This window comes from Callithrix jacchus, chromosome 1 (genome assembly GCF_049354715.1).
Source record: "Callithrix jacchus isolate 240 chromosome 1, calJac240_pri, whole genome shotgun sequence".
Taxonomy (NCBI): domain Eukaryota; kingdom Metazoa; phylum Chordata; class Mammalia; order Primates; family Cebidae; genus Callithrix; species Callithrix jacchus.
In genome coordinates, this window is record NC_133502.1 from 145,157,007 (window position 1) to 145,180,976 (window position 23,970).

The following is a 23,970-nucleotide window of genomic DNA, read 5'->3' on the forward strand; positions in this document are numbered from 1 at the left end:
CCCAAGTTTCAGAGCCTGCCTTTAGCCTTTTCCTAGAGCAGTGGACCCACCCCTCCTTTTAGGGACAGAGTGTCTGTCTGGACATCATTGTGCCTTTTGTTGTCCACCAGGACATCTCAACACATCTAAGTTCATCTTGCAAATGACAATCAGAAACAATTTTACCTGTAGGAAACATGGCTCTATTCGACATGTGCAAAATGTAGTGACAACCACATGTTCATGGCAAAGTTGTTGAACTTGCAATTTTATTCTGTTTCCCATCAATATTTATTTTGCCATTTGCCATTTGCCATTTATTCACTAAAGAAAAAAAATCTCTGCTCAAAAGCAGACGAGGAGTTGGAAGCACTAATGTTTTAAGGAAAACATATAAATAAAAAATTTAAATTCAGAAATTTCTCTCTCTGAACTTACAATTATTCTCATTATTTGGAAGTTGAGAAATGATGAACCATTGAATGGGATGAGCCCATCTAACTCCCAAAGCAGAGCTGGGAGAACCAGGCCAACTGCCTCTTTCCCTCTAATGCTGGGAACAAGTGTAACCTTGAACTCCCTGGTTCTCACACACTGTGGGTAGAAAGGAGGTTGTGTTAATAATAACTTAAAATCTGCTAGATCTTCAGCCATCTCAAAATCTCTCCAGGTTGTGCCATGAGCGTGTCCCACATATACTCAATCTTCTTGTGTTTGCCAGCTCTATCTCCTGGCTGATGTCTGCACTCATTTGGTCTTGTGAAATAGGTGCCTCATCACTGTGTCTGCTGCTAATGTCATCTGTAGCAAAGCTGAGTCCTTGTCTAAAGTTATGTAAAGGAAAATAAAACTCTTTTTTTTTTTTGAGATGGAGTCTTGCTCTGTTGCCCAGGCTGGAGTGTGGTGGCATGATCTCGGCTCACTGCAACCTCCACCTCCTGGGTTCAAGCTATTCTCAAGCCTCAGCTGCCCGAGTAGCTGGGATTACAGGTGTGCGCCATCATGCCTAGCTAATTTTTATACTTTTAGTAGAGATGGTGTTTCACCATGTTGTTCAGGCTTATCTCAAACTTTTGGCCTCAAATGATCCACCAGTTTCAGCCTCCCAAAGTGCTGGGATTACAGGCATGAGCCACTGTGCCCGGCCAAACTCCTCAAATTTCTTATGGAAAAGGGAAACTTAAGTCTGAAGGCTGAGTCCTTGCAGCCTCCTTCCAAATGAATAACTATTACTAACCTTATGCATCCCCAGAGGAAGGTAAAAGCCTCAGGCATCTGCAAAGGGCTGCCCCCATAGATCATTCATAAGTAAATTATTTGCTGGCCTCTATAAACAAGGACATGCCAATTGTAACTCTGGGTCAACAATCTAAATGTAGCTCCTAAAACTCTACACTGATAATGTCTCTTACAAGCTTATCTGCCCAGGTGCAGAACCAAGTCAAGACTCATTTCCTTTAACTACCCAGAGACTGGATAACTGATTCTTCCTTTACTCCCTTTCTCTCTTTAGACATTCACTTTATCTTACATAAAATGTACATTTACGGGGCACTAACTAAAGTCTCACAAGAATGTAACTATTCGCCTTACTGCCTACCTTACATGCCTTTCACCACTTCAAAGAAATGTATAAATCCTAAACCTCCTGAAAAATAGTCACAAATGTGTCTGTGGCTCATGTTTTTCCTGGATGTGCCCTAAAGCTGAGTAAACCTCAATGATTGAGACTTTTGTCTCAGTTACTCATTTCGGTTGTGTTAAAACACGCACTCTGAATGAAGAGACTCCCCAAACAGGCTTTTTGTGAGCAACATGGCTGTTTATTCACCCGGGTGCAGGCAGGCTGAGTCTGAAAAGAGAGTCAGTGGAGAACAGTGGGATAGGAGTTGGTTTTATAGGTTTAGGGTATGCAGTGGAAAGGTACAGACGTTATAGTTTAGGGTGGTTTTTTGGAGGCTGGGAGGGGGTCGTAGGGTCTGAAGTCATGAGGTTGACCAAGGTGGGTTACAAAGTCCAATGGTCTTGTCAACTGAGGCCAGAATAAAAAACAATAGAAGAGTGTCCCAGGTTAGTTAGGTGCTGCAGGGGTTGATTGTTCTTCCACTTTTACTTCAGGTTTTCCATTTCCAGAAGGCCCTCCAGAGGTGTACATGTGGGCCATGGCCCATCAGAAGACAGATTGTCAGTTACATATCTTAGTGTCACCAAACATGATCCTGAGAGATGCTATGGCTTATAGTAGCAGACTTCTGATTTTTAACTGGCGTATGGCTGCCTGGAATAATGAGTATATCCCCTAGCCTCCCTTGTAGCTAGGTGTGGTTATGTGATTAAATTTAAGCAAATGAGAAATAAGTAGACACTGTGTATAATTATTAAAAGTAGGAGGATATGCCCTTCTCCCTCACTTTCTGCTTGCTGAAATGTAGGTGTAATGGCTGGAGGTCTGGCAGCCATCTTGGACCAGGAGTTGAATTTGGAAATGGAAGGCATGTGTGGTATAGTAATGAGATGGAAAGAACATGGGTCCTTGATCCTGTAGTATGTCATACCAGCCCAGTACTTCTAACTGCTGGACTTCTTAAAAGTAAGAAAAGAGTAAGGCCAGGCGTGGTGGGTCATGCCTGTAATCCCAGCACTTTGGGAGGCCAAGGTGGGCGGATCTCACGGTCAGGAGTTCAAGACCAGCCTAACCAATATGGTGAAACCCTGTCTCTACTAAAAATACAAAAATAATTAGCCAGGCTTGGTGGCAGGCGCCTGTAGTCCCAGTTACTTGGGAGACTGAGGCAGGAGGATTGCTTGAACCTGGGAGAAGGAGGTGGCAGTGAGCCGAGATCACGCCAGTTTACTCCAGCCTAGGCTACAGAGTGAGACTCTGTCTCTAACAAAAAGGAAGAAAGTAAAAGAAGACTAAACATTTTATCTTGTTTAAGACACTATTATTTGGGGTTTTTCTTTTCCTCAGAGTTGAACCTCGCCTCAACAAATATTGATGCTGAAATGGAACTGCATTCTTCTCAGTGCTCATGGCTTGAGCCTCACTGTTCAAGTTGAAATGAGGACAATGTGTTCCTCCGCAGCTCGGTTGCCCATGGTTTTACCTGGGCCCCATAGCGAAGTTCCCGGCTTCCCAGTGCAGCCATTCTTTTTTCCTTCTTTTTCTCTCCTAGCGATGCATTATTCCAGGGCTTTTCATATTTTAATCATGCAGGAAGCATGTTACAGTGCGGGTTCTGATGCAGTAAGTGTGGAGGCAAGCTGGAGAGCCTGCGTTTCTAACAAGTTTTCATCTGATGTTGCAGGTACTGAGAACTAAGGGATTATAAAATTGGCTGTAAGCTTTTGCAGACATGGACCATGTGGCAATCTCTGTTTCCTCAATGCCTGGCACACAACAGATACTCAGTGTATGCCCAATGACTCACTGAATAATAGGCAATTAGCATGCCAGATGCCAAGAAGTCCTGCAGGAAAGAAACCTGCCACTCTGTTTACTATGCAGAGCTCAAATTTATTTTCATTGGAACCCTATTTTCAGAAGCACCTATTAACATTTTATAGAAATAGTGGTTTGAGAAAGCCACTTTGAGAGACCCTGGTCTAAGGTGGGATCTTAGCTGACCCTATAATTAGAATGAACTAATTTCCATACAAGAATCTCAAACCCAGGGTTCTGTTTGGGTGTCTGGTTCAGCAATTAGCAGAAATTGTTTTAGCTCATAACTTTCTGTACCCCTGAGGTCCTGCAGACTCCTTGAGGGGACATATTTAAATATAATTAAATATAGGAGCTGTTGCAACTGCTAAGGTGTTCAGTTTTCCTCTTCCCCTGGCAGTGCCCAACAAGGCCTGTGACCCCCTCAGGGTACGAGAGCCTGAGTTATTTGCCAATTAGCATAATCCTGTGGATTAGTTGAAATGCCTTTGTTCCCAGACTGAGGCAAGGAGAAAGTCTGGGGAAAAACTGAAGGAGGACTTGACTGTGGTTAGAAACTGGTGAAAAAACGAGTTCCCCTCAGGGAATAATGTTGACTCTGTCAAGCCCTGGAGCTTTTTTGCTGCAAAAGAAGCCTGTGGGGCTCTGGAAACTCTGCCTTCCTCAACTTCAAGGAAAGGAAGAGAGCTGGGAATTGGTGCTTTGTCATGGCTCTGTGGGAGCATTCTCAGAAATGCAGGCCCAGCTGTCTGTCCTGGAACTCCAAGAATGGCCCAAAGCTCCCAAGGAGGTGGCTTTACAAGCTCAAGTCAGAGGGTCTACATAGGCTGTATCCCCTTAATAGAACGTGAGCACCTAGCCCTTCCTCCTCATTTTGGGTCTTCCTAACAATGTGGTCTGCAGGGAAAATCTTACTCAATGTCCTATTCTGCATGTCAGAGACACGACCTCTATGAAATAAAGGTAGAGCCATAAAGAGAAGAAGGACAGGCATTCTTTAAAAAGCCACAGAATGAGGCTTAAAAAAAAATGATCAAATGAAAAGGGAATTGATAAGAAAAGGAAACTATGTCAGAGAAACTGAAAATGTAATCACAGAATGAAAACCCACCACTAATCCCTGGGTAAGATTAAAGAACAGAACTGGTACTGTAAAATATTAAATCTGTGCTGTAGAGGTCAAGGTCGAGAAATCTCATCAAATATGCAGAGAGAAAGATACAGAAATGAAAAAGGCAGGAAGAAAGTTTATAGATAGGGAGACCAGAGAGCATAGAAGCACCAAGTGGACATTTGGTGATTCTGAAGGGTGAGACCAGAGAGAAACAATTGTTAAATATAGTGAACCCCATTTGTCTTCAAAGAATCAGTATGTCAGTATGTTCAGCTCTTATTCTTTAATTCTCCACTTCAAAGTTTAACTTTCTTGTAGTTTCACTAAACAACCTTTTCCACCAGTTCTAATCATAGTTCGCATCTGTTCCCCTGGTCCCCTGCTCCATCCTGACTCATTCTGGTCACCTGCTCCAGTCACCTGCTTTGACCCCTGGTTACCTGCTCTGACCTGCATGTAACAGTCCTTCCTGCCAAACTACCCACTCCAGCACTCTGGCTAATACCCCTGCTCTCTTTAAAATAGCCAACTGGAATTAGCCTAGACTGTGCTTGGTAACCCTAGCCAATAGGGAATGACACAGCTGTAGGGGTGACCTCTGTCATGAATAAGAACCTCTTCCCCTTCCTTGTCCAGGTGTGCGCTCGCCATTGTCTCATCTGTGAGCTGCACCCATCTGTAGAAGTAAATTGCCTTGCTGAGGAAATCGATATTCAAGTGCTACTTCTTTTGCTGCACCAAAAATTTACATATAACACCATGTGCACCCTGAGTGTGCAGATCACTCGAGATCAATATATCCCAGGATAAAATTGCTGGAAATGGACCTCTACCTAGACACCCCACAAAAACATTTGAAGAATCGGGATTTTTAAAAGCCTATAAGTATATACACAGAATGAAGAGGAAATCTACTAAGGAAGGAAAAATCAGACTGTCTTCAAGCTCTTATTGCCCTCAATTCAGATAAAGAATGTCTACAGAGTTTTCAGAAGAATAGAGAAAAAGATTGTGATTTGATAATTTGATGTCCAACCAAGGTACTTACAGTGTTTGAAGTCTCAAGAAAGATACCTTCAAATATGCAAGAGTTTAAGAAATATATCACCCTGAGCCCTTTCTAGATCAGGAACTCTGAGATGTGTTTAAAATTGTCAAGAGATGAAGCAAATTTAAGAATCAAGAATAGAGAAGCCATGAAATGAAATTACAGGGTGCAAATGCCATTTAAATTCTCTACTTAAGCAGAAAAAACTCTAAAGAATTTAAAAAGTTGTTCAAAATTTGAAAAGTTACAAATATTCTCAATAAGAGGCAAAGAGAACTTGGGAAGTATTGATGAACTCTTGATTAATAGTTAGAAAAATACTGTGAATTAAAGAATGCTTTTGAAAAGTTAAAATAACTATTTGTAGAATTATAGACAGAAAATGTGCCATATATAAATACACATAAAATGCATTACAATATATAATATATAATTATATAACATATGTGATATGTACACACATACACACACTAGAAAAGATAAAAAGCAAAGAATACATGGTCTGCATGCCAAACAGCAAACACTGGAAGAAGCAAGAAAAAAATAAAATAATTTTTAGGTGATAGACAGAATATAATATATTTCAACAATGAGTATAAATGGGCTATATTCCTTTATTTTATGACAAAAATTCTCAAATTGTATGCTTCCTCAAGAGATGCTTTCAAAATACAGTAAAACAGTCATGCAAAAAGCAAATAGGATACAGCAATTCCACTCCTAGGTGTATCCCCAAAGCCATTGAAAGCAGGGACTCAAACAGATCCACATACATCAATGTTCATTGCTGCATTATCCACAACAGACAAAAAGTGGGAACAACCCAAGTGTTTATCAGCAGGTCAATGAGTAACAAAATGTGTTACATACATACTAGAGAATATTATTCAGCCATGAAAAGGAATGAAATTGTGATACCTGCTAAAACCCAGATGAACCTTAAAGACAAGCTAAGTGAAATAAAATAAGTCAGACATAAAAGGGCAAATATTGAGATACCTAGAATGTGCAAATTCACAGACAGAAAGTGGATTAGAGCTGATCAGAGGCTGGAGAGAGGGGAAATGAGAAGCTATTGCTTAATGGTTAGAGTTTCTTTTTGGGATAATAAAAAGTTTTCAAATAGTTGTAATAGTTGTAGAACACTGTGAATATAATTAATGCCACTAAATTGTAGACCTAAAAATGGTTAAAATGGTATTTTTCCCCCAATAAAAAATATATATCAAAGTAAATGACATGCAAGGTTACATTAAGCACATATAAACATAAAGAAAGCAGGAGCCCTAATATTAATTTCAGGCTAAGTAGGATTCAAAACCAAACAGATTAAATGCAACAAATAGATTTTATTTACTTATTTATTCTTTTTTTAAAGTGATGAGGGTCTTGCTACATTGCTCAGGCTGGTCTCTAACTCATAGCCTCAAGCAATCTTTCTGCCTTGATCTTTCAAAGTGCTGGGATTACAGGCATGAGACACTATACCCTGGTCTCAAAGAGCTTTTATTTCTATAAAGGGTATAGTTATTTTGAATATCTAACAATTATAAATCTTTATGCAATAAGTAACATAGCATGAAAATATATAAAACACACACACATACATACACACTTCAGTTATCATTATCTGGGACAAAAATAACAAACTTGCCCAATTAAGTAAGAGACATTTTCCTTTTCCCATCTTCCTTCTCTTTGCCCCAATGCAAGAGAGGAAGTACAGGACAGAGGGGATTGTGAGGAGCAGACCCTCCCTACTAGTCATCTGTACTCATCAAAATAGGAAATTTCATCAATACTTTTATTACCATCTAATCCTCAGCTTCTATTTGCATTTTGCCAAATGTCCTAATAATGTTCTTTATGCCAAATGTACCAATAATGTTCTTTACATCAAAAAGAATTAGTTCAAAATTACATGTTGCCTTTTGTTGTGGTGGTGGTTGTGTTATTGAGATGGAATTTCACTCTTGTTGACCAGCTAGAGTGCAACAGCATGATCTTGGCTCGCCGCAACCTCCGCCTCCTGGGTTCAAGTGATTATCCTGCCTCAGCCTCCTGAGTAGCTGGGATTACAAGCATGTGCCACCATGCCCAGCTAATTTTGTATTTTTAGTAGAGATGAGGTTTCTCCATGTTGGTCAGGCTGGTCTTGAACTCCCGACCTCAGGTGATCCACCAGCCTCAGCCTCCTAAAGTGCTGGGATTAAAGGTGTGGACCACTGTGCCCAGCCATGTGTTGCCTTTAAGAGATTAGTTTCTTGTCTCTTCAGACTCCTTCACTTTGGAACACTTCCTTAGTCTTTCTTTGACTCTCATGACCTTGATATTTTTGAAGATTACAAACCATTTATTTTGTTTACTGTCCTTTAATTTGGGCCTGTCTGACATTTCCTCCCAGTTAGATTCAAGTTCAGTTAGATTCAAGTTATGCATCTTAAGTAGGAATGACATGGAAGTGATGCTTCTGTGACCTCATTGCAATCTTGCAGATGGCTCCGGATGCTTATTTATCCCATTGTTCATAATGTTCACGTTGATAACCTGACCAATTTGATAAGCCTTGTATCTGCCAGGCTTCCTCACTGTAGCTTTACTCTCTTCCTCTATGTAATGAATAAGTACTTTGTGGGGAGATATTTTGAGAGTGTGCAAATATCCCATTCTTCATTGAACTTTTAATTTATTCATTTATTTCTTTATTTCAGATAGTCTCATGATTTCCTGTTTTATTCAATAAGTTATGGTTTATTACTATCACTATTTATCTTAGTGCCTAAATTGCCTCTGATCTGGTGTTTGGTAGCCCCTTTAAGCTGATTTATTTTGACACGTTTCTATCATTCTTTAAGCCACATTGCTTTCTAGAATGATAGTATATTCTAGGATATCTTGCACTTTCCCTTTCTAAGCTCTGGAGTCAGCCATTTCTCTGGGGAACTCTTGTTCCTTTGAATGGAGGATGGTATTTAGAAGCCAAGACCTGAATACTAGGTGTGTTCATTGCTATTGGGATATCATTACCCCAGGCCCTTTAAGTGAACATTAAGTTGATAAGCCTGCTGTTTGCCAGGATTCTCCATTGTAGTTTTATGCTCTTCCTCTGAAGATTGATCAAATAAGTAAATATGCAGTCAGCATTCTGTATTTATGGGTTCTGCATCCATGGGTTCAACCAACTGTGGATCAAAAATATTAGGGAAACAAAAACAAAAAAAAAATACAATAATTAAAAATAACAAATTAAAAAACAATACAGTATAACAGGTATTTACAAAGCATTTGCATTGTATTCAATATTATAGGAAATTTAGAGATGATTGAAGGCATATAGGAAGATGTGCATAGGTTCTATGCAAGTATTATACCATATTAGATAAGGAACATGAACATCCATGGGGGTCCTGGAACCGATCCCCACAGATGCTGCACCAGTTTAACACCCTGCACCAGTCTGCCTGATCCCATTGCTTGGCCACAGCTAATGGCTTTGGAGGAATAGAAGGGAAGAGGGAGAGGAAGACCTCCAATAAGTTTAATTAAAAAAAGAGAAAAATCAAAAATTTAACATACAGAATAAGAAAGGAGAAATGTGCTAAAGACACAAAATTTTTTAATGAGAAAAGAATGCCTAAAAATGGCAAAATGAATAATATAAGAAAACATAAATTGGCAAAATATACCCAAAATGTTCATGTTCCTTATCTAATATGGTATAATATTTGCACATCTTCCCATATGCCTTCAGTCATCTCATATTACTTATAATATTGAATACAATGCAAATGCTGAAGAAACCAATAAAGTTGTTAAAGAGCTGCATTCAGAAAAGGAATTGGAGCCAGACTCGGTGGTTCACTCCTATAATCCCAGCACTTTGGAAGGCTGAGGTAGGTGGGTCACCTGAGGTCAGGAGTTTGAGACCAGCCTGGCCAACATGGTGAAACCCTGTCTCTACTAAAAATACAAAAAATTAGCCAGGCATCGTGGTGTATGCTTGTAATCCCAGCTACTCAGGAGGCTGAGGCAGGAGAATCGCTTGAACTTGGGAGGTGGAGGTTGCAGTGAGCTGAGATCATGTCATTGCACTCCAGCCTGGGAAACAAGAGCAATACTCTATCTCAAAAACAAAAACAAAAACAAAAACAAAAACGGAAAAGAGAAAAGAAAAGGAATTTTTATGGGTGAATCTTTAGGAAACAGATAACTTTCTGGGAAAAGTACGAAATGCGTATGAGAGTATTTTTTGAAAATAAAATAACTTTACACCAAAAACCTAAGGATGAGATCCCAGAAAACTATAATCCCATTTCACTTGTGGCAGGAATTGAGTGGGACTTTTCCAATTGCCTCAGAATGAGTAATTGATACCTAAAGCAGCAGATCTAAAGAAAGCTGCTGGACCAGTTCAAGCTCTCCAGAGAAATAGAACAGGATATGTGTAGATGTATATAGAGAGAGTTGTTTTAAGGAATTGGCTCATGGGATTGTAGACGCTTAGAAGTCCAAAATCTGCAAGGCGGGCCAGCAGGCTGAGACTCAGGGAAGAGTTGTGGTTCAAGTGTGAAGGCGGTTTGATGGCAGAATTCCTTCTTGCTCAGGGGAGGTCAGTCTATTATTTTATCTTTTATATTATCTTTATTCTATTCACACCTTCAACAGAGTGGATGAAGCCCATCTACCTAACAGAGGGTAATCCGCTTTACTCAAAGCCCATGTATTTAAAGGTTAATCTCATCCAAAAAACACCTTCACAGAAACATCTAGAAGAATGTTCTGCCAAATATCTGGGCACCACGGCCCAGCCAAATTGATACATAAAATTAACCATCACAGACACATTGCAAAGAAAGCCAAAAAGCATCAGAGGCCCAGGCATCTACTTCCGGATTTACTAGGAGCTGGCTGCACAGACTCCTTCCACCTCCTCATCATTCTAGCAACCTCCCCAGCTCCAGCCAGAGGACTGGAGAGAAGGTACTTACAGAAATCTGGATCAGGGACTGAGGGGAGGCTGTGTTCTCCACTGGGCAAGGGAGGACCCCAGAGGATACTTCTTAGAGACTTGGGAAGGCTGCAGGAAGCCTGAGATTCCGTTTGTTGGTTGGGTATTGGTTAAGCTGTGAAATCTGGAGCCTGATCCCAAGAAGAGGGGTTGAGATGATGGCTGTGTGGTGGGAGATCCCTTGGGCAGCTGGGCAGGCATCCCCAGGAGTTTAGGGCAGGTGTGGGGTGGTTGCTGTATCTGTTTCCTGAAGCTGCCATGACATCTACCATAGACTGGGTGGCTTAAAGAATAGAAGTTTCTTCCAGTTCTGAAGGTTATAATTCTAAGGTCCAAGTCGCAATAGGATGGGGTTCTTCTGAGCCTCTCTCCGTGGCTTGTAGGTGGCTGCCTTCTACCTCTGTGTGCACTTTGTCTTTGCTGTATGCTTCTTGGGACCTAATCTCTTTTTTTTTTTTTTTTTTTGAGACAGAGTCTCACTCTGTTTCCCAGGCTGGAGTGCAGTGGCACAATCTCACTCCACCACAACCTCCACCTCCTGGGTTCAAGCGATTCCCCTGCCTCAGCCTCCTGAGTAGCTGGGACTACAGGTGCGTGCCATCATGCCCAGCTAGTTTTTTGTATTTTAGTAGAGACAGGGTTTCACCATGTTGGCCAGGATGGTCTCGATCTCCTGACCTTGTGATCCACCCACCTTGGCCTCCCAAAGTGCTGGGATTATAGGTGTGAGCCACCGTGCCCGGCCATCTCCTCTTTTTATGAGGACACTAGTCAGGCTGAATTGGAGCCCACCCCCGTGAACTTACTCAACCTTAATCATCTCTTTAAAGACCATGTCTCCAAATACAGTCACATTCTGGGGGTCAGGACTTCAACATATGAGTTTTGAGGCAGCACAATTCAATTCACAGCAGCTGTGAACATAGAGAACAGTGCCTGCTTCAACTGAGGATTCCTGAAAGGCTGTTGGGCAACCTGTGCTGAGAGGGCTGGTAATGACTGTGTAGTGTGCTTGGAAGACTTGGATGGGGGGGCTACCCTCCAAGATGGCTAAGGCCTTCAGGGTATGCAGAAAGGGCCCTCTGCATTCACTGTGAAGGAACAGGTGAAGTGCAGGAGGGACAGAGGCTCTGGGGGTGTGCAGGTGGCTGGGCCAGGCAAGTGGGTGCCCCAGACAACTGGAGGAATGGGGGACATGAATGGCTGCTGGGCCAGCAGGGACATGGGACTATCTCCAAGAGCAGAGCCAAGCACCACACCAAGAAAACCAGTACCTCGCCCTCACCACAAGGACCAGTCGGTGGAACTGTTAGCTACAGACAGAATGGACTAAGCCAAAGTGAGACCTGGGTGCCCCTCATTCCCAAGAGCTATCCAGTTACATAAAGTGACACCGGCACTAGGGGCTTGAGCCTTGAAAATAAAGGGGGTCAAGGAGGAGATTTTCTCAGCAGCAGAAAAATTCTCCGTCCTCTTCACTGCTTCCAGGGCTAAGCTGGGGGCTGGGGGAGCAGCAAAGAACTTCCCATTGGGAAATGTGACTGAAGCATTTTGTTAAACAAAAACCGCTCCCATTATTGCTAATTGCTTTACATAGCTTCTCATCTCTATAACCATCCTACATAGGGGAGCAGAAGCTTGTGACTCGGTGTGGTGGAGCACAGATCCCTGTCTGTCTACACAGCTGCTGTGTGGCAGGAGTGGGCTCCAAACTCAGCTCTGTGCGATGACAAGACGACATGGCCTGAGAACAGAGCACAGGCATTTCAGCCACATAGCTATGATGTTTGGAGGCTCCTTAACGTATTTCTGGACAAAGTAGGGTCTGACTGAACTAACCAAGTGAGGTCAATCTCGGGAAGCAGTGCGGGCATGTGTGCACGCGTGCATTTGTGTGTGTGTGTGTGTTTGTGTGTGTGTGTGTGACTTCCTGGTCACAGTGTAATGGAGATTGCTAGATAATGGAATCTGATGCTTCTCTTTACAGGGTTTCCAGGGCATGTGCTCACCCTGGCAAGTCCAGCATGAGCTGCTGGAACAGAATTCTTAGCTTCTGAGTAGGGATCACTGAGCCTGCTGCTGTGAGGTGTTTGATCTGGTTCTTCACGGATGAACCATCTCTTTCCCCTTTGCTCTCATGGTTCAAGCTGACAAAGGCTTTCTCTCTACCTTGGCCCCCCTCTCCCTTCCATTGTTGTGGCCAGGTGGCTGCTATAGCTGAATATTCTTTGGGGATGGCACCCCTGGAGTGAGAGTGCATCCCTGTCGTCACTGCTGTGGAGACAGAGATGGTGAAGGAGCTTTTCTCTGGCATTGCCTGTCTGGATAAAGCAGGCATTTGACTTGGTAGCTCACACCTGAGAGGCCTGGGGGACCTGTCCTTCCTGGGGACTTGGTGAGGGGGAGCAGAACAAAAGGCTGCTGGGAGCCTCAGGGCCCTTCCCTGGGAATCTCCCCCATCCTGAAAGCCAGCCTGGCCTCTCAACAGGGGCCTGAGAGGCCCTCCTCTGCCGAATGTGATAGAAAAGGAAGGACATGCTGTTTTCTCAACCCCTGTAGATGGAACAATATATGCAAAACCATCTGAGTCACCCCTGAGGGAGGACTAAAACTTCCAGATCACCATTGGCCATTGACACATTACTGACCATCCTGCTTACACTGCTCCCTAGCAGTGGCGTTCCTCCTCCCTTGGCTAAATGTGTCTCTCTTTTAGTTGACATTCATGGAGCTTATGCATAAGTAGGACTCAGGCCTCCTCCCAGTGGGTGAAGGTGAGGGTGGACAGGGAGCACATGCCCTGCAGAAGCCCCTATTCCTACCAGGGGCAAAGAAATCCCAATGCTGGTGGTTTCTGGTGCTCACTCCCAGTGCAGAGAAGCTGCTCTGGTCTAGGGGCCTGTCATACTAGCCAGAGCTGGAAAGAAGCTCTGAATATTAGAAATCTGGAGGGAAGTACAACTTCAAAGGGTCTTTTTCTAAGAAAAGGCCCTTTTGCTGCCTACAGGGAGTCAACTGCAGGTAAGGTTTTAAAAAATTTTTATAGAAAGTCAGTTCTTCCTGTCTCCCTTTCTTGTCCCCAGACCAGAAACAAATAAATGTTTCCCAGAGAGGGGAGGGCAGGAAGAGGAGTTCTGTGACCTGAATGGGAGCCGCTCCCAGGCCTGAGTACCCCAATATTCATCATCCCCTTCCTCTCGCTTCTGAATATGTGCATGCGCTTCTTGCTCATTACCCATTGATTCAAACCTTCCCAACTGTGTCTGCTGCATCAATCAGATGGTCCTTTTGAATTCAGATCTCAGACCTAAAGAGCTGCAGGACATGGGTCTACCATGACTTAACATGTCTTTCTTGCACACTTTGTCATTGGCTGGCAGAATCTCCGAATCTCTGTCTCTCTTTTTTAAAAAAAAATCACTTTATTAAGATATAATTTGCATATCACATGTCTTAGTCCATTTGTGTTACCATAAAGACATACCTGAGACTGGATAATTTAGAGACAAGAGGTTTATTTGGCTCCTGGTTCTGCAGATTGTATGGGAAGTACAGTGCCAGCATCTGCTGCTGGCCAGGGACTCAGACTGCTTCCACTCATGGTGGAAGGGGAGGAAAGGTGGCATGCAGACTCATGTGGGGAGAGAGAAGGAGGGGCTGGCCTCTTCTCAACAACCAGTTTTCATGGGAACTACGAGTGAGAACTGCCTCCTGTGAGAATGGCACCAAGCCAAACACCTCCCTCCAGGCCCCACCTCCAACACTGGAGATCACATTTCAATGTGAATTTTAGTGAGGCCAAACAAACCATATCCAAACCATAGCACCCTATAATCCACTCATTGAACAGCATATACAATTAGGTGGTTTTTTTCTTACATTCACAGATGTGTGCCACCATCATCATAGTCAATTTTAGAACATTTTTGTCATCTCTAAAAGAGAAAGCCTTTTAGCTATTACTTCTCTATCCTCCATCCACTGCCCTCCAGCCATAAGCAAGCAGAAATCTACTTCCTGCTGCTCTGGAGTCCCCATTCTGGATTTTTATAAGAATGGGATTATATAGTATATTGTCATTTGTGGCTGGCTTCTTTTACCATGTGGAATGTTTTCAAGGATTATCTATGTTGCAGTGCGTATCAGTAGTTCATTCCTTCCATACTGCTCTTGAGCGGGGTGAGCAGGCTGAGTGTGGCTTTATGGAGTGGGGAGTATCTACAGAGACCCCCAAGTCCAGCCTCATGAAGAATGTTGCTTTGTATCCAGTCTTGGCATCGTTCATTTTAGATAATTTCACTCACTTCCTCCTTATGTGGTTGGTAAATGAGAGACCGGTGTCTTCCCTGAACTATTATCAGACTGGTGCACATTGTCTTTGGACTCAGCAGACAGGCTTCTGCCTGAGGCCACCATTATCTTGTTTTTTCCAAAGGCCATTTACTGCTTCCAGGTGTTCGGAATGTCCTTATTCCTGCTGTAAACTCATGCTGACCACAGAGAGCAAGCAAGGCACTTATTTGCATCCTCTGCACATTTGTGAAGAAGCTTCTATGGGGTTCTGTCTGAGCTCTAAATTCTTCCTGAAAGTTTTGGATAAGGAAACATTCTTGACATCCTTGCACATGAACACAGTACTGCTGATGCCGTAACTGAAATTGTAAACTGGTAATAGGTTGGCCTGGACTTTTTATAATTGAAAGTGACCAGAAAGCCAAACGATTTGTTCAAATGTCACTATGGGGCAGGAAGAAGAGATTTGGAAGAATTTGTTTGAAGGTAAGCGACTGGACAAAAAAAAATCCCACAAAACCATTTTATGTTTATGCCCTGCTGACTTCAGACTGTTCAATAAAATGATTATACATTTAAGAACATAGAAGCGTAAATCCCACATAAATTTTACTATTCGTATTCAATTCAGTAGTATATTAAAAGAATACTACATTATGACCAAGTCAGTTTTACTACAGGAATATAAAGGTGGTTTCGTATGAGTAAGTGTATTAATATAATTTGTCACAGCAACAGGTGAAAAGACATTTTTTGGCAGTAGTTTGGAACCCTGTTCATACAAGACATTTTTGTTTCCTTAGCATGGGTGCCAAACAGAAACCAACAGGACAAAGGCCATACCTGTTTGGAACAGCCGTTTATGCTGCTCTGATAGACTTAGAGAAGCTGTCTTAGTTTGTTTGTGTTGCTAAAAAGGAATATCTAAAGCTGGGTAATTTATAAAGAAAAGAGATTTATTTGACTTATGGTTCTGCAGGCTGTACAAGAAGCTTATCTGCTTCTGGTGAGGGCCCCAAGCTGCTTCCCCTCATGGCAGAAGGAGAAGGGGAGCCTGAGTGTACAGAGATCACATGGCTGGAGAGAAAGCATACAAGAGCAAGGGAAGGAAGGTGTCAGGCTCTCTTTAACAACCAGTTCCGGTAGGGACCAATGGAGTGAAAACCCACTATTGCAAGAACCTCATCAAGCCATTCATGAGGAATTCACCCCCATGACCCAAGCACCTCTCTTAGGACCCACCTCCAACATGGAGGACCAAATTTCAACATGAGATTTGGCAGGAATTATACAAAAATGATGCTGGGCTCTTTCCATGTGCTCTATCAGGAAGCGTGCAGTGTCAGCTCATCACACCATTGTTGATTTAATTTTAATCTTCTTCAACTTTCTCTACTGTGAGGGCACCATTTTCATTATGCCAGTCTCAGAGCATGTCCCCACAAATTAAATTAAATTAAATCATAAAATTAAATCATAATTGAATCCCTTTTGGAGGGAGTAAGACATTTAGGATTTAATTTTGTGCTAAAGAGTAACAACAATACAACAATAGCTATCATTTAATGAGCTTTTATTATGTGTTAGGCACTGTGCTCTGTACTTCATGCATCTTAGTTGAGTGCTTAAACCCTGTGAGTTAGGTACCATTATTATTTCCTGTTACAGATGAGGAAACTGAGCCAAGTGTGGTGATGGATTTGGAGCAGGATACATTATATGCTACCTATTCAATCTTCTTGAGTACTAATTTTCTTTTTTTCCCATTTAGTAAAAAAAAAAAAGAAGAAGAAGAAAAGAAAAGAAAAGAAAAAAAAAACTGTTAAAGAAGTTAGCCAAGGAAGCTGGGTATAGTGGCTCACATCTGCAATCCCAGCACTGTGGGAGGCCGAGGCCAGTGGATCACCTGAGGTCAGGCATTCAAGACCAGTCTGGCCAACATGGCAAAACTCCTCCTCTACTAAAAAAAAATACAAAAATTAGCAGGGCATGGTGGCGCATGCCTGTAATCCCAGCTACTTGGGAGGCTGAGGCAGGAGAATTCCTAGAACCTGAGAGGTGAGGCGGAGATTGCAGTGAGCGGGATTGTGCCATTGCCCTCCAGCATGGGCCACAGAGCAAGACTTCGTCTAAAAAAAAAAAAAAAAAAAAAATGAGCCAATGAAGAGCTAAAAACACCACCAAACATAAGTGGTTTAAGTTTTTCCTTGCAACTCAAGTGGTTCTGTTCATGACAACTAAAGATCCAGAGGTTCCATTTGATGCATTAGTAGATAATGCACCTTAAAATCTGCAACTATTTAAAAATTGGGTCAAAAACATTTATTTAAAGCCACTAAAGTTGTCAAAAATAAATCCCACAAAACCTCATTATTTCTGCCCATGTTAGGTCAGCTAGTGAAATGAAAATGAAAGGTAATGACTAAAAATTACCTTTCCAAATGGCTCATTCAAAGCCATTTGGAAATTTGCCAGTCCATGGACCAACCCAAAAGAAACCTCAAATATGATCTCTTTGTACAAAGAAAAGAGCCACCACAGGCTATTAAAATTTGAGAATCAGTGGAACCACTTCAATTCTGGTAAAAAATCATGAGAATAAAATATTTTCAAATATTCTAGGGAAAGAGATCATAATTTTTCATGTATTAATTATAAATTAAACATTGTCTATCAATCTTTGCTTCAATTCTTAATGAATGTTTTTATCTGAGTTCGTTTTTTATTAAATTTCCCTTGGGAGAAGAACTGTGGATTTACAGATCTTTTACTAGGGCCCATTTATTATGGGCAATTTGCTAAGGCCATAAATTTTGCAGCTGAATGACAATAGTGAGGAGGGAGTAGAGCAAGCAGCGATTGAAGTTGGGAGACAGGGCAGGATTAAAGGTGGCTTGCACAGAAAACAGTTTTTACATTTTGATATAGCCCCATTTGACCTGGGTTAAAAGAACCACATTAACATGTCCTTTGAATGAAAATAGCCACATCAAAATGGACTGCTTCACTCAGATGCCTATCATAACACTCACTCTGGTTCAAATGACTTAGGATTCACAAGCCTAACAATAAACACACAGTTTTGGCTTCTTCTGAAGACCAGAAATGCTGTGGATTGGAATCCTGAGTTGTGAGACCAGTTTGCTGAACCAAGATTCAGAGCTAGCCAGTGAACCTAGCAGATGGCCCAGCATTCAATTCCCACTGAAGTTCGGCATTCTCAATTCCTGTAACTGCCCAAGGGATTCACCTTGCCTGTTGCCTACGCAGAGCCAATTCATCAAGACAGGGACATTGCAATAGAGAAAGAGTAATTCATGCAGAGCAGGCTGTGCGGGAAACCAGAGTTTTATTATTACTCAAATCAGTCTCCCGAGTGTTCGGGGAGCAGAGCTTTTAAGGATAACTTGGTGGGTGGGGGGAAGCCAGCTAGCCAGGAGTGCTGATTGGTCAGAGATGAAATCATAGGGAATTGAAACTGTCTTCTTGTGTTGAGTCAGTTCCTGGGTGGGGGCCACAAGATCAGATGAGTAGTTTATAGATCTGTGTAGTGCCAGCTGATCCATCAAGTGCAGGGTCTGCAAAGTATCTTAAGCATTGATCTTAGGAGCAGTTTAGGGAGGGTCAGAATCTTGTCACCTCCAGCTGCATGACTCCTAAACCATAATTTCTTTCTTTTCTTTTTTTTTTTTTTTTTTTTTTTTTGAGATGGAGTCTTGCTGTTGCCCAGCCTGGAGTGCAGTGACATGATCTTGGCTCCTGGTTTCAAGTAACTCTCCTGCCTGAGCCTCCCGAGTAGCTGGGATTATAGGCACTCACCACCACACCTGGCTAATTTTTGCATTTTTAGTAGATACGGGGTTTTACCATTTTGGCCAGGTTGGTCTCTATCTCCTGACCTCATGATCCACCCTTCTCAGCTTCCCAAAGTGCTGGGATTACAGGCGTGAGTCAAGAAGGAGGTCTGCTTTGGGAAAGCGCCATTACTGTCTTTGTGTAAACTATAACTTTCTCCCAACGTTAATTCAGCCTACTCCCAGGAATGAACAAGGACAGCTTGGAGGTTAGAAGCAAGATGGAGTGGATTAAATTAAATCTCTTTCACTGTCTGAGTCATTTTGCAAAAGCGGTTTCATTCCCATCATTTAGTAGGTGCCTCTACTTACGTGATAAAACCAGTGTTTTATATTTTGTTTGTTCCATGTGTGTGTGTTTGGGTAATATGTGGAAGTAAAACGTTAATGAGATCTTCAAAACAGTTAATTAGTAATAGGGCATGGGGGGTGAGTATAGGAAATACCAGTGTCTTGTTAGGAATGCGGTGCCAGAAGTCAGGTGCCTAGACATTTAAGTTCGTTATTTTGGTGGTTCAAGAGTGTTTTAGAAAGGGTAATAAAATGACTGGTTTTTCTTTCTTCTGTGTAATACAAGCCTAAGTATTTTTCTGAGCACAAGACCAAACAGAAGAAAGACTACTTTTCCCACATGTCCCTGGAACTACTTATGGTTCTGTAATTAACTTGTGCCCAATGAGAGGTGGGAGTAAGCTCTGTGCAACTTGAGGAGTGGGTTTGTTCTCCCCTGCCCCTTCCCACTGGCTGGAATGTAGATACGTGGTGAGGCATCCTGGACCAGGTGGACCAGAGAACTCCAGTGTGGCAGACCAGCAAGGAAGAAGGCTGTGAAACCACCTTTGCAAAATTATGACTGAGACAGTGAAAGAGATCTAACTTAACCAATTCCATCTTGCTTCTAACCTGCAAGCTGTCCTTGTTCATTCCTGGGTATAAGCTGAACTAACTGTGGGAGAAACTGAGTTTATAGTTTAAAACAAAGACAATAACAGCCCTTTCCCAAAGCCAACCTCCTTTTTGCCTGGGCACTAGATTGCCTTTGTAGGACTAACATTAGCCACAAAATTAGAAATTATGGTTTAGGAGTCATGTAGCTGGAGGTGACAAGATTCTGGCCCTCCCCAAACTGCTCCTAAGACCAGAGTTTGAGATATTTTGCAAATGCTGCACTTGATAGATCAGAGGGCAACACCCAGATCAATAAACTGGCTCATCTGATTCTGCGGCCCCCACCCAGGAACTGACTCAGTGCAAGAAGCCAGCTCTGACACCCTATGATTTCATCTCTGACCAATTGGCACTCCCAGCTCACTGGCTTCCCCCAACCCACCAAATTGTCCTTAAAAACTCTGCTCCCCAATGCTCAGGAGACTGATTTGAGTAATAAAACTCGTAGCTGGCTCTGTGTGAATTACTCTTTCTCTATTGCAATTCCCAACTTGATAAAGATAAATCAGCTCTGTCTAGGCAGTGGGCAAGGTGAACGCATTGGGTAGTTATAACTGGACCCCTGACAACCTTACAGCCACAGCTGCTATACTATCCCAGACGTTTACACTGAGAGAAATTAACTTCTCTTTTTATTGATACGCAGTCATTGTACATATTTATGGGGTACATGTGATATTTTGAAACATGCATCCACTGTGTAATGATCAAATCAGGGTCTTTAAGATATTCATCAACTCAAACATTTATCATTTATTGTACTGGAAACATTTCAAATCTTCTGGCTGATTTGAAATATACAATAAATTGCTGTTCACTATAGTCATCCTATTGTTCTATCAAAGGAGAACCTATTTCTTCTACATAACTATATGTTTGTACTCATTAACCAACCCCCCTTTATCCCCCTCTCCACCCTTTCCAGCCTCTAGTAACCATCATTCTACTCTCTACCTCCACAGCTTCAACTTTTTTTGGCTTCCAGAAATGAGTGAGAACATGTAATATTTGTCTTTGTGTATCTGGCTTACTTAACTTAACATAATAACTTTCAGTTCCATCCATGTTGTTGAAAATGACAGGATTTCAGGGTTTTTTTTAATGGATTAAGAGTATTCTATTGTGTATTATCTTCTCTTTTGTTTAAGCCTCTGTTAGCCTGGGTTCCTGATGACACGTCTAGACCCGTGTCCTAATTAATACTGTAGGTAAAGCAAGAATCTATGTTCATTTCCATCTTGTCTCTATCACGAGGCTGTGAGCTGCTTATGACGATCCCTCCCTACATTTCTTCAAGTTCCTCATGGTAGGACCAGCACTATCCTAGGCTTGGAACAGAATAGACTCTTGTGAATGCTTATTGGATGAATGAATGAGTGAATGAATGAACGCGTCAGTGTGTTGTGTTGGGAGCTGGGAGAGATGCATCAGAAAAGCAGTGGGATGAGAGTCACATACTCTATACCCTTGTTGGAATTTATGTCTAGGAATTGTGTTTGGCTGCTTGTAACAGAAAACCCTAATCTTGGTTAACGACTTAACCAAATAGTGATTCATTTTCCTCAAATGGTAAGGGTTCCGGGGTGGGTGGTTTCTGAATTGGGTTCGGTGTAGTTTCGGGGTGGTCAAGCCTAAGTTTCTACCATTCACTTAGCCTCTTCCTCATGATAACAAGATAGCAGCCAAAATCCAACAGTTACATCCATGTTCCAGGGAGGGGGAAGGAGGCAGTAGGAAGAAGGCAGAAGGGAAAGTCAGTCAAATCTGTTCCCTCTTAAAGGGCTCAGGCTGCTTCTGCCTTTTGCAGGGCCCAGAATAAGGGAGGTCCAGCTATATGTTTATATATTTAAAAGTTATAATTCAAGCCAATAGATTATTAAGTAATATATGTTTATCTTCCTACCCTCAAAATGACAAAGGCAAAAATATGTCAAGCTATACTTTTTTCTCTTGCACCCAAATTCAATGTGGAATTGAGGTATAATTTTTTTATGACTGGAAGTCATGAAACACCGAAGACAATTGAATTTAATTATGACCGAATATACCTGGGGTTCTGTTGATGAGCTACCAAAGTCTGAATGAGACCAATATATTATAATAAAACCAATTCAGAAGTTATGATATATTTATTTCATACATTATTTTTCTATCATCCGAGAAAAATTCAATAATTATGTATTTTATGTAATTGTAGTCAAAATATACATCTGAATATATTTTCATTAAGAGGTGTCAGTTAAAGCGAACATAGTTGGCCAGGTGCGGTGGCTCACTCCTGTAATCTCAGCACTTTGGGAGGCTGAGGCAAGTGGATCACTTGAGGTCAGGAGTTCGAGCCCAGCCTGACCAACATGGAGAAACCCTGTCTCTACTAAAAATACAAAAATTAGCCAGGTGTGGTGGCACATGCCTGTAATCCCAGCTACTCAGGAGGCTGAAGTAGGAGAATTGCTTGAACCCAAGAGGCAGAGGTTGCAGTGAGCCAAGATTGTGCCACTGTACTCCACCCTGGCCAACATACCAAAAAAAAAAAAAGTAAACATTGATTGGCCATTATTAATACCCAATTTTTTTCAAAATAAAGCAATATTTCCATTTACTCTCCCTCTTTCTTCCTCTCCTTTACTTATTATTATTATTTTTTTCTTTCCTTCTCTCAAAAAAAAAAGAAATCAACTTGTAAACCTCTAGATCCAGGTCGGCAATGTCTCTTTCATTGCTTGATTTCCTTTCTACCCTTCCCTTCCTCCCTCCCTCCCTCCCCGCTTCCTCCCTTCCTTCCTTCCTTCATCCCTTCCTTCCTGCCTTCCTCCCCCCCCAAAAAAAAAAAAAAGTAAACATAGAAATTGTTATTATTATTATTTGAGACAGAGTCTTGCTCTGTCGCCTAGGCGGGAGTGCAGTGGTACGATCTCGCCTCACTGCAACCTCTGCCTCCCGAGTTCAAGTGATTCTCCTGCCTCAGCCTCCCGAGTAGCTGTGATTACAGGCATGAGTCACCATGCCTGGCCTTAAAATTATTTTTGGTATACATCTTCTGGAGAATTGTTTTCCTAAAAAGTCTTAATTATTTAACAAAAGGTAAGATTCTATTGCAGTTCACAAGCATGATGACTGCCTGTTCACATGCTGGCATGAGATGTGTCCCCCTCATGAACCTTGTTATGACATCGGCATGTTACCCATCCCACATTTTAAAAAAATTTTAAAAAGGTAAAATACTTATTCTAATTCATGCATATGAACATTACTTAAAGCGACATTTTATTTAACTCTAACAAATTTAAATAAATCTTATTAAACATCTCCATGAAAATAAAACTTGACATCTACCATTCAACATCTAAGTGATTGCCAGCGTAAAGACTTCATCTCCTTCAGGCAATTCTGTTTAGACCTCCATATGACAGATTTCAGAGCAATGTGAGTTGTTGAATATGACATGTTCTTCGGCCAGATTCAATTGCTGTGAATGCTCTGTAAGTGGTGAGGACCTTCAGAATAGTGGGCTAGAACTTGAGAAGCAAGAAAATAGGTGTTTGGGGCAACTGGGAAATGCTAGTTTGTTGTATAGGGATATTAAACCCATGCTGGGAAGGAATTAACAAGCAGCTTGTGTTTTTCCATTATCTAAGCTCTTCTGTCATTCAAATCCTTCCTGCTCTCTGAGCAGCATCCACCTCCAATGGTGGATGTTTCAAAATTTCCAGGCTCGGAGTGTTTCAAGGACGTAGGGCAGGGCAAGAGTTGTGAATGTGTGTATCCCTGGGCCTGCATGGTGATGGTAAGAATGAATGTTTGGGGTATAGATTACACTGTGTCTGTGTTGAGGACCTGATCCCATATGATAGAGATCATCTTTGTGTTTGTTAGGAAATATTTGTGTGTGTGTGTGTGTGTGTGTGTGTGTGTGTCCATCTTAGTTCATTTTGTGTTTCTATAACAGAATGCTTGAGATTGCATAATTGATAAAGAAAAGGAATTTCTTTCTTACAATTCTGGAGGCTTAGTGAGTCCGAGATGGAGGGGCTGCCTCTGGTGAGGGCGCTTTTGGTGCATATCCTAACATGGAGGGATGATGCGAGAGCGTGTGAGAAAGGGTGTGGGGTGCCTGACCCCTTTCCTTATCAGGAACCCACTCCTGATAACTCCAGACAATGGCACTAGCCCATTCAGGAAGGCAGAGCCCTCATGACCTAATCACCTCTTAAAGGTCACACCTCTCAACACTATTGCATGGGGGATTAAGTTACCAACATGAACTTTGGGGGACACATTCAA

The 23,970-nt window shown here is 41.9% G+C and overlaps 1 non-coding gene across 1 annotated transcript; it reads left to right on the forward strand.

Moving 5' to 3' along the window:
• The first annotated feature begins 22,775 nt into the window (after positions 1 to 22,775).
• Positions 22,776 to 22,881, forward strand: LOC118148496 (small nucleolar RNA U13). Its single transcript, XR_004735323.1, has one exon. It is a non-coding gene; the product is annotated as a small nucleolar RNA U13 (small nucleolar RNA).
• Positions 22,882 to 23,970: the final 1,089 nt, after the last annotated feature.